Genomic DNA, 14,619 nt, shown 5'->3' on the forward strand with positions numbered 1-14,619 from the left:
TTTAATGGATATAGTTATTAGACATCCTAGCGAATATTAAATTATTATATGTATTAAAATTTATAATAAATATAATTCGCAGCTGAAGTCGTGCTAAAATTATTGCGCATATTTTTATAAATAAAAATTTGTGTATGCTGTCGTGGCTCGAACCAAGAGCCTCTGGGCTTACAGTCTAGATCTTACGGACTACGCTATTCCGACCTTTTATGGTAAATATAATATCAGACAAAATATAATGTAATTCAAATTCATTCATAATGAAAATTTTCCTTATGAATAAAAGTTAACATATGCTAAGCATAAGCGTCCGTATTAAAGTTCGTTATTTCCTAAAAATTAAGTAGAAAATATTCTCTCTTCTGAATTTTATATATTTACTCTATCTAGCTGGATTTATATTTATAACATAAAATATATCCGATTACATTTTTTATTTTTTGGAAATAAAAAAAGGATAACATTTTACTTCTAAAAGTTGTTTTCATCATTATGAAGCAACATTTATCAGAAGTACAATTATTATTAATAGAGATGTAAACTTTTTAGTGTCTTATGACACTTTTTGATGATGAAAGTCTTTATTTTAAAATAAATGAATAATCGTCAAAATTACTAATAATCGTAATAAAAATATTTTTATCACGACTATTAGTAACTACTTACACTCTTTTTTTAAATATGATTGAAGACCATTTTTTGGATATATAATTCTTATTTTTTTACTAATAAAATAATATTATTATAAAATATTTTTGTATATATTTAGGGAGATACACGATAAATTAATTGCGCACTAAAATATTATACGGGGTGACGTATAAAATACACATGAGCACCACTTATAAAGCACGTACTATATATTATAATATGTATGGTTCATACGTTACGAAACACAATGTTCATCGTTCAGGGATTTCGCATAATGCCCGGATTATGTACTTCTCTCGTAACGTTTTAATGGATTGTATTGTTTAAAACGGCGGTGAAAAGTTAATAAAACCGTAACCAAATATTTTACAATTACGATTTTGTTGACCAAGGAAGCTTAATATTTTTACAACGTATCGGAAAATTCATTCTATCATCGAGTCAGTACGATTTTTTTTTATAAAACGTTTGTTTTAATAATATAAGTAATTTTACAAACATCAATTATATACTATACTATACATGTTACTTGCTTTTATATCCATTTTCATTACTACAATTTGTAATTAGCTTTGCTGGTTATAATTTAAATAAAAAAACTATTTTTTTACGATTTATAAGATAGGAAAAAGTATTAAATGAATTAAGTAATAATTTGAGTACATTTCACTAAAAATCTAGAAACATTGATACGTTGTCTTAAGCTTATAAATCCAAATGTGCTTTGGTATTTTGTGCTCGTATTTAAATTTCTTTTTTTATCGTAGTCACCGAATCACGAGGTTAGTGTTACGAAATATTTTTAAATTAACTAGTATGAAAATGATAGTGTACTTTTATTGTTGGTATTTGAGGGCTAATAAGCATTTATTTAGAGATTTTATAGCTTTATTTTAAATAACATGCAATTTGGAAAAAATGGTGTTACTTTACTCTGGACAGGCATATGTTAAAATAAATCTAATTAAATATATTTTTATATTTATTATATATGTACATATAATATATGTATATGCATTGATCGATAATTTCAAGTATGTGTTACTAACTATTTTATTCACTGTAAATGATATAATTATATGGCTTTATATTACTAGATGTCACCATGCATCGCAGAACGGTTTTTATTAATAGCGTAAAAATTTATATTATGTACGAAAACGTTGAAAGTAAATGGATATTTAAATATGTGTTATTGTTTGTAAATTACGTGCGGGTGTGTAACAAAGTAGATATAATAATGAAGATAATGATCCTCGGTGATAATAGATCGGAGTAACACCAATATTGGTAACGTTATTGAGGACAGGGGGCGAAAGCCGCCCCCGGGGTGGGTGAAGCATTAAGAGGGTGGTTCAGGGGTCGATTAGGGTGTGTCAAAGGACGCTTTGAGATTTAACCATTTATTCCGGCATGATAGAGAGTGTATACATGTACAAAAAATGATACGAATGGTGAATTTAAAAACCTAATTTATCGATAACGCGACAACCGTTTGCGCACACGATTGATTTGATATATTTATTGTGTCAAAATCGTGCGAGTATAATAGTATTATATTATATAATGCAGATTGTGATGGCAGGTAGATGTTTGAGAGCAAATTTAATATTGATGCTTCGATAGTAACGCTAAATTATGTAAAAGCTTTTGATTGACATATTTATTTCCAAATATATTTTATTTATTCTACGAAATTAAATAATAATATATGAATTATAAAGATAGCCTTAAGCATAAGTTTTGACATTTTTTTATGATGTAAATAAATATTGTTAAGTATCCCATTTTATATGGAATACAGTGGATTCCCTGATTGCGAGTAACTTAGTTTACAAGTGTTTCGCAATACAAGAAAATTTGACTTGATAATCGAGCAGTACGTATTACGTCACTTTCTTTTCAACTGAAGCGATGATTTTTCTTGGATATCTGGAAAAGAATTTGTTACTAAAAGTCTTTTTGATTATGTATAATGCTTCTGCGCATCTTTCAAACTTTAAGGACGATTTACTAAATAATTTTGAGTTCATTAAGATCAAGATCAAGAGCTTCTTCCTCCTAACATTGCTCCAATACAAGTCATTTCGAAATTAAAAAGCTTTACACCAAATCAATATTTCAGCAATGATTCGAAGTGACTAAGGAACAAATTTTACCCTCAGAGACTTTTGGAAAAATCATTTTCATATGGTGAGCTGTCTCAAGACCGTCATTAAACCAAGAGAACCAGCAATTCTGCTTGGAAAAAACTAGTCTAATTGACTACCGAAGAACTAATAAATCTGGATCGCGAGCAACAGCAAGTAGGAGAAGGGGAAAAATAGGTTGAGAAACCACACACTTTAAATGTCATTAGGGATGTCTGTAAGATGTAGGAAACAGGTTAAAAAAAATCGTAGAAAATCACTACCTGAGTAAGGCTGCAGGAATGTGAGTAAAAGACAGTGTAATGTCACATTTTTGCTAAATCCTTAAAAGGAGGCCAAAGTAATTATTATTGAATAGGTTCTTAATTAAAGTTCCATTAAAGGAAAAAAAATGTTTCATTAAGCCGTCAGTGATGAACAGCAGTGATTCTGATACAAATAATTAATTAGTTCAATTACTATAAATTCAATTTAAATGATATTCATAAAAAAATGAACGTATATTTTGTATTACGGTTTTGGAACGAATGAACTTAAGTTCCATTATTTCTTATTGGGAAATTAACTTTTTTGTTTTAAAATACTAGCGTATGTCCGGAACAAATTATGTTCATAAACCGAGATTCCACTGTATTTGTAATTATGTAATAATTAGCTAGTTATTTAATTAAATTTTGTAACGACTACCATAAAACGTCGCGTTGTAATTTAATTATGAGTGTAATTCATTGCACTTTAGTTGTTTAGATGCAATTCATTTTGATAAAAACAATTTGCACTAAAATAGTGAATATATTGCACGAAAAATAAATTATTTTATTATAATAATATATAATTAACATTAAAAAAATCAACATTGATCAAATATAATGTACGTAAGAAAAAAGATTATCACTTGTATTAATTACTTTTCACAAAAAACAATATTTTCCACGGTGCCACAGTAGCGTGAGGTCTACCGTTATACCTGCTAACAGTTGCGAAACGTCCATTTGCTGTTCAAACCAAAATCTAATCTAAACGAATTAATTAAAATCCCAAAAATAGACCGTATTCAAATTGTTGTAACAAGTTCAAAGTATTCGAATTAAAGTTAAGATTGTGCAAAGAATCAAATTTATAGTGAAAACTTTCCTAATTATAGTTCCATGTACCAAGTGCATATAATTTAAACTAAAATGCAATTATATATTATCCATTAAAATCTACAGTATGCTAAAATATAAAAGCAGTAATAGATTTCTTTTTACAAAACCGATGGCGATTGAGCGAACCGACAAAATGGTTTTGAGAACTATTGACTAGCGATATGACGCAAAAAATATTTTCGGCGCAATCAGTGCTTTTAAAACGTGGATTGTTGTGTTCAAACTTGTTCAAACAGCACAGAAACGCAAATTTTTAAATATTCCTCCGCATGTGTTTGCATAACATATAGTATGAAGACACTTAGGTTATTGATAAGAGTCAAATAAAAAATAGGCTTCACAGTTCCATTTATTGAATATATTGCTAAAGTTCACAAAATCAAAAAATGTCCAAATTTATCACAGCTAAAAAATATTGGTATTATGCACTATTATGTTTTGCTAAAGTTAGAAAATGTTTAATAATCCACCATTTAGTTTTTTATTGTAATTTTACTAAAATATTTTTTTTATTTTTTATACACATTTGTTTTGTTTTTTAAATTGTATGGTCTACAAATATTTACTAGGGACCTGGAGTTACAAAAAATATAGAAAACAATAAAACAAGATATCTGTAGACATTTTATGTCTATACTTAAATTTCAGTTTGGTTTTGTTGTAGTAATCGATATTAGATATTAGTGGACTAATATTGTCATGCGTTATATTTTTGTAATATTTTTCTGTTTAATTATGGCAATGTTCTTTAATTGCTGATATTACAATTTTAAGTTTAGTATTCAAAAGTGTGATAAATTTTATTTTTATAGCTTTATTTTTATTAAAATAAACTGTTTTATAATAATTAAAACAGTTTATATATAATTTATATTAAATACTGGTTCTTAGGCCGCAATGACAGTAAGCCCCTTTGATCTGAATTCAGCTTGAGATACAGATGCACACTTGAGTATTTGACGCTCACCCTCCATTTAATGCAGTTTCCTTGTTCACTTTTTAGAGATGGAGACAAATTGCGTGTTGTAAAAGTTATTGCTTCGGTTTTTCTTGGTTTATTTAAGTTTTCCATTAAATAAAATAGTTATTCAAGTCTTGTAATTTTTTGTAACTTAATTGCAATTGATTTAAAACCGTAAAAACCGCTATAAGCCAGTATTTTTAAAAATCGGAATGTCATTAGTATATTCTTAAAATGAATAGGAACGGCCCGAGCAAACTACCCTGCGGGACTGCAGCTGAAATTTTACACGGTTTCAATATTTAGTGAAACAATATAGCATTGACCTTTCAGGTATGAGCGTATTAGATGCTTAAGATAATCAAAAGCATTACATATAGATAATTTATATTTTAAACCGTCGTTCCGAATGTATTAAACGCTAATATATATCTAGCATTAATAATCTTGTTCTTTTTTCATTTTTATAAGCGAAAATGTTATGCTGGCGAGTCGTTAAATGCATTAAAAATTAAATTGTTTTTTTTTTTAATTTAAGAGATTATTCTGGATGCATTAAGATCATTCTTTTGAATATTCTGTAATTAGACGATAATTATTTGTTAAAAATATACGATAATAAATACATATAATTGATCTTCCTTTCTTCGAATACGACCTCCATCAGTTATTCAATGGATCAAGGTGTAATACATACATTGAAAAAGTTAAGTTATTGATGAACGAAACGCCAAATCTTTAACGCAATTCTGGAAAGAGGCTGTTAAAATATTGGTTATGCTTAAAATACAGTTTCAATATCTATAAAATAAGCTCACTCTCCATTTAGTGCGAGATAAAAATCAAACTGAAATTTATAGTGTTATTAACAAAGTAGACGAAATGACCAAATAAATGGATCCTAATCTGAAAGTAACATAGTTCTAACGGGTCAATGTAAAAAAACAGCTTTTCAGTCTGAATGCCATCAACGACGCCAATGTTTAAGAATCACTAATTAGTTCGCATTATGAATAAAAGCATATGATGGATCATAAGAATAATAAGTAAAAAGTATTAAATTGTCTGAGCTGGGATGATACAATAAATTTAATAGGTTCGTCGGGAAGAACTATGCCATTTTCCGTTTAATAAAAAAACGGTTCAAGTAAAACACACTTGCGACGAATTCCCGGCAAAAAGTCGGAGATATCCATTCATCCGAAGCGTGGTTTGGAACAAACAATAGAACCCGAATGAATCCGAGGCTCGTCTCGCCGATAGTCATTTCGCCCCACAGAGTTACCCCTCGGCGCGGCGAGAGAGAGAAGAGACTGGGGTCGCTAACACCCCCTTTACATACACCCATACGTACGTGGGTACATATTGAAGAACGCCACGCGGTAACAAGCCTTAATTCAACTCAAATGTTCGCTACAAAGAGAAGTAGCAATGTTCAAGATAGTCTGGCTATTAAGGATTCGAGCTTACGAGCGAGAGGCTCAATCAAGGTGTAATAATCTATTTAATAACGTCGACATTGTAATTGCCAACAACACGTTTGTGCATAAATCAATTTGGCCGGTGAGCCAACCAAGACTTGGGGTAAGGTAGCTGGCTCACCGAAACATGAGCAATATTTGAAGACTATAATGCACTTGCTTTGTGTGTAATTATTATGGATATATACGTATATATGTATATCTCACTGAAGCTTCGTAAACATGAATGTACTGAGCTATAACAATTTCTGTAAATTAAAAGCGAGCAGGATTTTTTTCATATATAATATATATGTACATAATCAATATTTGCGTTCATCATATACAGAAGGTCCAAAAAACTAAATTTAAAGGGGCACATGCTAACTGACATAAACGTAGTTTCGTGATAATTTTAAATTAATTAAAAATATCTATATTTTTATATTTAATTGCAGTAATTCAGGATTTACTATACTTTAGAAAAATAATTGATATATTTAACTGTAAAAATTAACCGTGAGATTTTTGAATTAATGGGAATGATATTAAATAATAATAATTAGATGTGATCGACTGTTTTGAGCCACGCTGTACGATATATTTCAAAGTATATGAATATTCGCATTAAAAAAATTCGCATTTCGTTTTGAAACCCTCGTATCTTGTTTTCGAACCCTCATTTTCACTTCAAGGCGCACAAATTGGAGAAACGTCGTTTCCGTACAATGCACAATTGTGTGTAACGATTATTTGAACTTGAACAAAGTATAGTCGTTTAGAGTTAAACGTATTTCTATTGAAAAATGTATACGAGTATATATAAAACGCAATAGTCTATTTTGAGTCATTATAAAAGGTATACTATAAATAACACATATGCGATATTTAAAAGTAGCTCGATAATAGAAATTGACTTCTACAAATGTATATATTTATACGACAAATGGTTCAATGTAACTGAATGGTTCTGTGAAAAAAATGTTTACGTTGTAATTAAAACCATTGTTTTGATAGCAACGTGATTCTTATTATTCAAATTTGTTTACACATTGAAATTAATTATTAGATATGCTAACTGTTGATATATATAAAGTATTCTCTGTTAGCTAGACTTTTTTACGGGTGATTAAATAATATTATGTAAATATATAAATTATTTATAAAATTCCTAGCATATTAGGTATACCCTTTTGTTGGCTATGGCATATAATAACAACACCCACTGCACTAATTTATGGTTTTAGAATTAAGGGTGTGGGATATATAATTATTAAATTATTTTCCCTTTGCCAATTATTACATTTTTTAACTTTATCGCCTCGAGTTAAATGCTCTCGAATACGATTGCCTAACGGAAATAAATTTAACCCTTATAATTAAAATGTATTGTATTTATACTATTGTATAATATATACCTTACAATAAACATTTGAGAAAATCTTATTAGATCAATTTGCTATTTTAGTTTCATGTCTTCAACTTATTTCAATACAAAAAAAATGTGCTATTTTATATAGCTTATTTGTTTTAATTTATGTATATTAAAATAAGCATATATTACTCAATTGCAGGCATGCTGGTTCATATAATATATTTATCCGATTTGTGTTATTATTATATGTAGTGCCACAAATTATTTGTTAATACAAATCAAACGCAATAATAGTATAAAATTTATGTTGGTGCTCTTAATTACCTATCTGTATATAGAATTAACGATTTAATAGAAACACAGTGAGCACTGTTATCGGCAGCTGTCATATATACAGAACGACAGGTAACATGGCATTTATTATATTTTAGGCTCTATATCAATATACGGTGTGTATAGTATCTATTCAGCAAGGATATTTTTATTATTAGGCATATTAAATACACTCGAATGAGCAAATATTTTTATTATATAATTCATTTTAGAGCATGATCGAAATGCTTAGAATAAAAATAAGTAGCTTGTGTAAAAAATAACAAAGTATTAATATTTAAATAATTATAATTGATATATGGTTTTGAGGCCGTAAGGGTATGACTTTGCAGCAAAAATAGACACTGAAACAACTGGTTACAGTTTATTTTATAAGCATATATTAATTATCACATATATATTGAATATGTAGAAGCAGGTTTTGAATGTGGGAGAGTCTTAGCTGGCGTGTCGAGTTGTATTATTGCAGGCTGTGAGTGCATACTCTCGACGACGTACTATTTAAGTATCATCATCTATGGGGATAAAATGCCGTAAACTTAAAAGTCTATTCAGCCGACTTTCTAAGGAGGGGATACAGCTCAGTTGGCTGCAGTTTCAGTGGAACTCGGATGATTCGGAGGAATATGCGAGTCAACCCTTGCTATATATGTCTTAGAAAATTTTGTATTTTTGCCTAAAAGTAGTTTTAAAATGGTTCTAAGAACTATCGAAAAGTAGTTTGAAATTTGTTTCCAATAAACGTCGTTATCTCTTTTTTTAACAAACAATCATCACAATATATAATTGTAAATATTTGTGGCAGATTTGTGTCCATTTTATTTACATATATTGTAATATTATTTTTTTATTAAAATGTCTTTAGTTCAGTTTATAATTAGAGATATGTATAAAATAGAATTTGATGAGCTCTGTAATTTATAATTAAATAAAATCACAAATTTTGTATATTGTGATGTTTGTAGATTTATATTTAAACAAGAATTTCACTAATAGATTTAATACATTTACATTGCGAAATGTAGACTGAAAACCACTGAAAAAATCACTCTTTGATTGAAATAATGCGCGCTAAGTAATACGTTCTTCTCTGCGCATAATACTATTGTTTTTCTACCTTTTGGTTACCGATCACTTGAGTGGTCATTAGGCCGTTTATATTTAGGTGTGTACACATTCTGTAAAAAGTGATGCAATCGGTTCCCAAATATCATTGTCTGCGATTCGCTAGAACTGTCTCGAACCAGCATTATAAAATATGTGACAAAGACAGAGATGCAAACGACGAAATGAAATCACAGCATTAGAGATGAGCCGGGATTTTATGGGCACAATACACATTAACAGATCATCCAGCATCATCATGAGAACACATCACGACAAATTTTTAGCTGCTTCACGAAATCACAGCCAACAATAATACAACTCGACATACCAGCAAATACTTTTGATTTCATTTGCACTACCTGATAGCGGCATCTACATTTCTATAATATATATATATATATATTTCTAGACTGAAACAATAGTTAAATATTATTTAAGAATAATTTAGTAATCTATATTAAGTTTATATTATTAAAAATATTGATATTTTACTCAAGTAGAAATATTACTCTGAACCACATATGAATGTTGAGAAGACCAAGGATTCAATTGGAGGCCTTTTGGTTTATCGCGATAATATATCGTAATGTTCTGCTATAAATTGCTCGAAAGGGTTCTCCACAGTCGGAATTAAGTCGGTTTAAAAATATGTTAACACCCATTAGTCAATTTATACCGTATCAACACGCCGTGATTGGGATACCTAATCGCTTCGGTCACTCCAAAAAGTGTCCCCAATCTTATGTTTGCTTAATAGGGTTCATTTCGTCTCTTGCGAACTAGGCACGTCCCTTCCGGAGGGTAGCTGGCGTTTCGGTCCCGACACCCTAGGGGCGAATCGGGGGGTGAGTGGCGGGTGGGTGCAGTTGCGGCGTGCGTTACCCCCAATACGGTCGTAAGTGGCCGGTTGCGGCGTTATGTTTACATTTATTTATCCGGAGCCGCTCGGCTATTTACACTGCTTCCCTATAAACATTAAACAAAAACGTTTTGTAATTTGGAAAACAGGGCCGCAGATATGTATCGGCTCAGTGGGTTAATGAGATACACACGAGCCGGATTTACAGCCGCTGGGCGGTCAGTAGCGGCAGCATACGGGACTCGGACCCCGCCGATAAGGGACTTCGGAAAAATTATGCTTTCGCTCTTAAACAATTTTACTATCGATTTGTATTCGTGAACACGCATGCAGAATAAACTTATTATATATGGCAAATATGTTTTGCGTAATATTTAATTTTGGTAACTATACATTTATTACAAAGATTTCAATCAAAGGTCCTATGTTGTATTACAAGTGCTTTGTGTTATATCACACCTTAAAAAATAATAAAATGCTAGAAGCACACACATGTTGGTTTATAAAATATTTATTCAATACATATAAGTTATAGGCCTTGATATTTATCATATTTAAATAATAAAATCGATTGATAAATGTTAAAGGTAATAAATAAGATTAAGAGAATCAGTGAGTGATCTACCAACAAGGAATAGTTTTCTGTCATTTAACAAGTTTATAAATATAATTAGTTTATATTATTAAAAATCAATTTACACAAAAGTAAATTTATATTATTGCATTATAAAAGTATTTTTGATTTTTAGACATTTGGACCAAAAGCATTTTTTTATTTCTTGAGCTTTTCTTTCTAAGAGTTGTATTACCTTCGTGTCAGGGACTCATTTTTGTTAATACAAAGTTTTGTTATTATCTAATATATTGTGCAATAATTAAAATTTTTCCGTTAGCGTCTCCGAAGCAGTTTCACTATGGATTCCGGACGTTGAGCTATACCGTTGACGCAAAGAGAGAAGCGGTGGCGTCTTCGATCTTCGACGGTCTGAAGTTAAGTCCGCCTCCTCTTGGTTGCAGTCCAAGCTCTTGAAAATCGAATTGCTTACACTCCGAATTGAAAGTTTAAGTGTAATGCAAGTAAATAAGTTCATGACAAAGTCTCAGAAGAGTTTTTGTCTGATAGGAAGTCCTCAGACGAAGTATCCGAGGGGAGTGATTCCTAGTTGCCCGCGTTCCCGTATTTTTATCCACAGCCTCTTAATACGGGATCTTGTTTCTCGTCACTTTTTGGTCGGATGGTCTAATCCGAAAATAGTTTTTTTACTAAATAGATTGGAAACTGCTGTTTTTAAGCAAATCCAAATGCACGCGTATTATGGCGCTATTATGGCGAGAACTTTATGACTTAATCTTTTAAAAGGTTTCCCATGGTGGTGTTATATTTTAATAAAAATACTTATTTTTTCTTAGACGATTGAAACAATTTATCACAAGCCGAAATGGCCTTTTTATGATTCAATACCATGAATTAACCACTTCAATTTTGTATAAAAGAGTGGTTCAATTAATAAACCCATCACAAAAAATATATTATTTTTGAATATAATTCTTTACATATCAAAACTATGTTCTGTTATATTTTTGCAAGTAAATGAATAACATGCTATATTACCAAGATTTTAATTTTTATACGAATTGTAAAAACATATACAGAATAGCAAAATTAATTATTTCTGATTTAATTAATAACGAAAACTATAGAAAAAATATTTCTCTTAAAAATCAATGGAAGACAATGGCGAGAAAATCAATTAGAATAACTAAGGAATGTGTTGCCTACGATTAAACTGCAATTTTTCGCGTGTTAATGATTTTATAACCAAATAAAAAACATACTAGATTAAAAGCGTTTAGAATATTACTTTTAAATTAATAAATGGGTAATTTTATGTATTTAGTATTTGTATATAATTTATTATAACATGGGTTTTATTTAAATATTATATATGTATTACTAAGTCGTAATCATATGTAAAGCTTAAAGGTAAATGAAAAATATGTTTGTACATATGAACATACCTTACTTGAGAATTCTTGAGAAACACAGTATATTTAAAATTCCATTTATCGTGGAATAAAAAATATATAGAATCACTATAATAATGAATTTTTTAATAATGACATGTTATTAAATTAATTTTATTTTATTTGCTCACAGAATTAACATATACATGTTAAAATAATAGTGTTCGTAAATCTATTTAAGCATACTGTTTAATTTTATAAAATACAACAATAGTATTCTCACACATAATTGATTTATTGATATATTACAAATATAACAAAGTTCAAACATTTCATACGCATATATAAATACTATACATACAAAGTTTATATTACAAAGTTTAAACATTTCATACGCATATATAAATACTACACATACATTAACAAATGTCAGCTAATACAAAATACGTAAGCTATGCGCGTCTGGAAGCGACGGCTTAGAACAAGTACATATAAGATTTAAATAATATTTTTCATATAAATAAACTTTAAATTATCGACATTATACTTTTAGAAGGTCAACATCAAAGGTGACTGACCTTCGGGTCACTTTCTCATTAAAATAAATCGACTTAGAGATAGATATTCTAAAAATAAACAAACACACTTGCATAAAAATAATTCGAATTTAGTCAACATTATTACAAAGGTGACCTTCGGGTATTATGACATCGAGTAACCTCTCATTAAAATAATTCGAATTAGAGATAAATATTTTAAAACTAGACAAATTGTCAACCTTTGATAAATAATATTTTTTTTGTAATCTGAGATGCACGACATTTTAATCCTTATGGTTTATTATCCATGAAGCATAACCTTAAACTCGTTTGAATTTGTTTATGCATCTCGAAATATTTAAAAAAAAATCAGTAGCTATGTGACGTCGGACGCGTAAACAGTTTCGTTACATTTTTGTCGAATAAGCGTTTTTATAATAATATCCCTTTCGATGTTTTTAATTATAAAGTGATAGTGTAATTTAGTGTGTGTGTTAGAATTAAGCAGTGTATAATTCAAATTAGTGTTTATAACAGTGCTTGTTGCACCGGCACCGATCGCAGTGCCGGTGCAAGCAACGGTCGCCACGCCACGCCACGCCGCGGCGTGGCGCTGGCGTCCTTCCGACGCCACGCCGATGCGTCACGCCGAAGGACAAGGTAATGTCTTTGGAATTTTCTGTGTCTTTCGAATATATACTAGTTAACCCTTTGCGCTCGACAATAGGTCGACATCCGAGTGTATTCCAAGCGTTGCACTCTTACGTCGATAAAACTTGAAATGCATTTATTGGCTTTGTGTTGGAGCTAATTTTGCCAATTTCAATTTATTAATGGTAAAAAACTTGTGGTAAACACATTTTAGTAATATTCAATTTTTAACTCATGAAAATAACTCAATAATCTTCAATTTACGAGTGTAAGTTTATTGTAAAATTTTTCATCGGACTATGGCCGGATCGAGCCGTGCTAAGACCGCATAACGCTTACTTGACAGTTTTACGTTGGCAATTTCCTCTTAACCTGATTTTTTCCTTCAATGGGTATCTATATTTTTATGATATGGGATGAAACGGGATTATATGCTCTAATTGTGCATAATTCCTGCTTAATATTGTGTCTGTTATGAAATAAAAAGATTTTAGTATGACGGAAAAAAGAGCGAGATGCAAGCAGAGCTCGCTATCTCGCTCGCAATATTCAAATCAGCGATTGACAACCATCGACCTGGGTATCGACATTTTTAGCGGCAACGCAAATAATATTAGTCTTTTCGAGCTAGTAAATTACTAAGTTAGTTATCTGTGTTTTAATTATTTATAAATACATATATTGATTTATTTCTATAAATTATCCATATAATTACGAATGACGATATAATAATGGATGTTTAAGGAAGTGACGATGAATTTTATATTAACCGTGTTATTATTACTGTGACAGTAATAGTAGTAGGAATGATATCAAACCACTTAAAAGAAGATGGATTATGCTAATATTTGATGCAAATAATGAATAGGAATCTTATTATAATCTTAAATATGATGACAATTAATTGGTATGGTGCGCCAAGTAAATATTGTTAACCTAATATAATACCTCTGCACCAAGAGATCCATTTACTGTCCTTATACACAGAGACCCGAAACTATAGAATAATATATCAATTTATAAAAACACTAATCAATTTACTAAGAAAGATTAGCATAATAGTTTATTATTATTATTTGTAAGCTAATAAAAATATTGTTTCTAAAATAAGTTTAAATATGGTCCCTTTTTAAAATTGTAAATTCTACAATTGTTTTAATATAATTTTCATTTTAATTTTTAATTCGATTTATTTTATACACTTTTTGAATTGTTAGTGCAGCAAGGGCATTTAGTACATCATAGGAAAGCAAATTTCTCATATGTTTCTAATGCGATTCAAAGACCTGAACGAACGTTTAACATCAACTTTAGACACGTTCATGCTAATACTATTTCTACCAATTTTAAATCTTGTACAGGTTTCAAATTTTAGAATAATCTTTTAGTGTAATCATTTTTTATGATCAATTTAACTATT

General features: G+C 29.8%; 1 long non-coding RNA gene across 1 annotated transcript in view; it reads left to right on the forward strand.

Moving 5' to 3' along the window:
• Window positions 1-12,938: 12,938 nt before the first annotated feature.
• LOC148230995 (uncharacterized) overlaps window positions 12,939-14,619 on the forward strand; it is a 260,014-nt gene continuing 258,333 nt past the window's right edge. The window contains exon 1 of the long non-coding RNA XR_015811207.1: window positions 12,939-13,208. This is a non-coding gene — a long non-coding RNA (uncharacterized LOC148230995). The remainder of the gene's footprint in view (window positions 13,209-14,619) is intronic.

This window comes from Plectrocnemia conspersa, unplaced genomic scaffold (genome assembly GCF_051122295.1).
Source record: "Plectrocnemia conspersa isolate PC_06_02 unplaced genomic scaffold, ASM5112229v1 ptg000010l, whole genome shotgun sequence".
NCBI classification, from domain to species: domain Eukaryota; kingdom Metazoa; phylum Arthropoda; class Insecta; order Trichoptera; family Polycentropodidae; genus Plectrocnemia; species Plectrocnemia conspersa.